This window comes from Bactrocera tryoni, chromosome 4 (assembly GCF_016617805.1).
Source record: "Bactrocera tryoni isolate S06 chromosome 4, CSIRO_BtryS06_freeze2, whole genome shotgun sequence".
NCBI lineage: Eukaryota > Metazoa > Arthropoda > Insecta > Diptera > Tephritidae > Bactrocera > Bactrocera tryoni.
In genome coordinates, this window is record NC_052502.1 from 3,364,929 (window position 1) to 3,366,689 (window position 1,761).

The 1,761-nt window shown below is 36.5% G+C and overlaps 1 pseudogene; it reads left to right on the top strand.

Annotated features, from left to right (window-relative positions):
- The first annotated feature begins 150 nt into the window (after positions 1-150).
- LOC120773581 lies at positions 151-1,187 on the top strand (annotated as a pseudogene).
- The last annotated feature ends 574 nt before the right edge of the window (positions 1,188-1,761 follow it).

Here is a 1,761-nt window from a genome sequence, read left to right on the forward strand (position 1 = left end):
TAGTGCATGTCAAAGCGAGTTCTATCGGTTTACATACATAGTTCGCCTTTGTTCGGAATGTATATTAGGAGATAAGGTGTATGTGAGTGTGTGTGACCCGGAGCGAGGCTATGTCGTTAACTCGCGCAGAAGCACACTCGGCAAAACGAAATGCTTTTCCTCGCTTTCACACCGAAGGATATAATGAAGAGAAACATGAAAACAGCTTACTTCGATTACATTGAAATTTATTTACAAAGTACTTTGCATACACAGTAGTTTGTCATGTAATATGAGATGCATATACAATTACTATACACAGTAGTCATTCGTCATTTTCAAAATGATATTAAAATTAACAAAGTTATTTGTTTACATCGACATATATACAATATGTTTGGACATTATAAACAGAAAGTGTTGTTATGAAGCGTTGGGGCAACTTGAGAGAACGCTTCTCAAAAGAAATTAGAATCTCACAAAATGCTTCAGGAAGTGGTGCATTCGTAGGAAGGCAGTGGGCGCTATTTGAAAGTTTGCAATTTTTAAGAAGTCACATTATTCCTCGTCCGTAAGTAAAATGCATTATTACCATATCCATGTAAATAATGAGAACATTAATATTAACAGAATGCGACAAAGTGCGCCAATATTGAAACGCAGCGACGAGAACTATGACTTTATTAACATTTCGTCCGAATCTATATCACAAGATCTCTCGCCGTCACCTCCAATTTCCCCTGGGCAGTTAATTCCGTCCGACCAATCAAAAATAATTCTGTCCGATCAAACAACAGCAATTCCGTCCGATCAGTCAATTCCGTCTAGTCAGTCATCAGCAAATCCGTCATCAACATCGCGACCACGAATCAAAGAGGCAGACAGCTTGACGAGGTGGACACTGCCATCCTCGGAACAGTGAAAACTTTCCAGGAGGTATGTGAGCGTAGAGCGCGTCGAGAAGAGTTTGATGCGGAGATAAGCGGTTTTGGGCACCATGATATGCTCTTCGATTTCAAAAATGAAAAAATCAAGGCAAGCATTGGTGATGCGTCAATGTACTGACATTGTAATGCAATCGCAAATTGATGAAGAAGAAGAAAGCTTTGTGTATGTGAACTAGTCCCTCATTTATGAGAAGAGTTTTTTAAACTTTTATTACATAAGTATTACTTTTTGTTCTTTTAATCAGATTGATTCACGGTTGAATTTTTGAACCTGAAATACAAAGGATATAATCCATATAATTATAGACTTAGCGTGTAAGTCTATCTTCCAATTTGAATAAAAGACCTTGTATTCTTTTATGTTACAAATCGTGGTTTATTTAAGAGCTGCAAGGGAACTTAGAATAAAGTTGTTTTAGTTTAAAAGATACTTCATCGTCCTTAGTTTACAAGATGTCTTGTGTCCTTGAGTTCCTTCTTGTCATCTAGTCCTTGGATGTCACATACATTTACTATTTGAGAGACAAACTGAATTTTTAACTGCACTTAACTTCACTTGAACTGAACTTGTACCGAACTGGACTTCACTTGAATTGAACTTGTACTGAACTGGACTTCACTTGAATTAAACTGAACTACAATTGAACTCTTACCATGCCTTTTATGCTTTCTAGATTTGATTATTTCTAAGTCTCTAAGCAAAGCATCAAATATCTAACGATGGCACGAGTTCTTATTTATTATTGTGTCCAAATAGGATTCAAGTTTCTTTGATGTTTGTTTACACCAAATTCTATTGTTTTGAATACATACAGCTATGGACAGAGAAATAGCG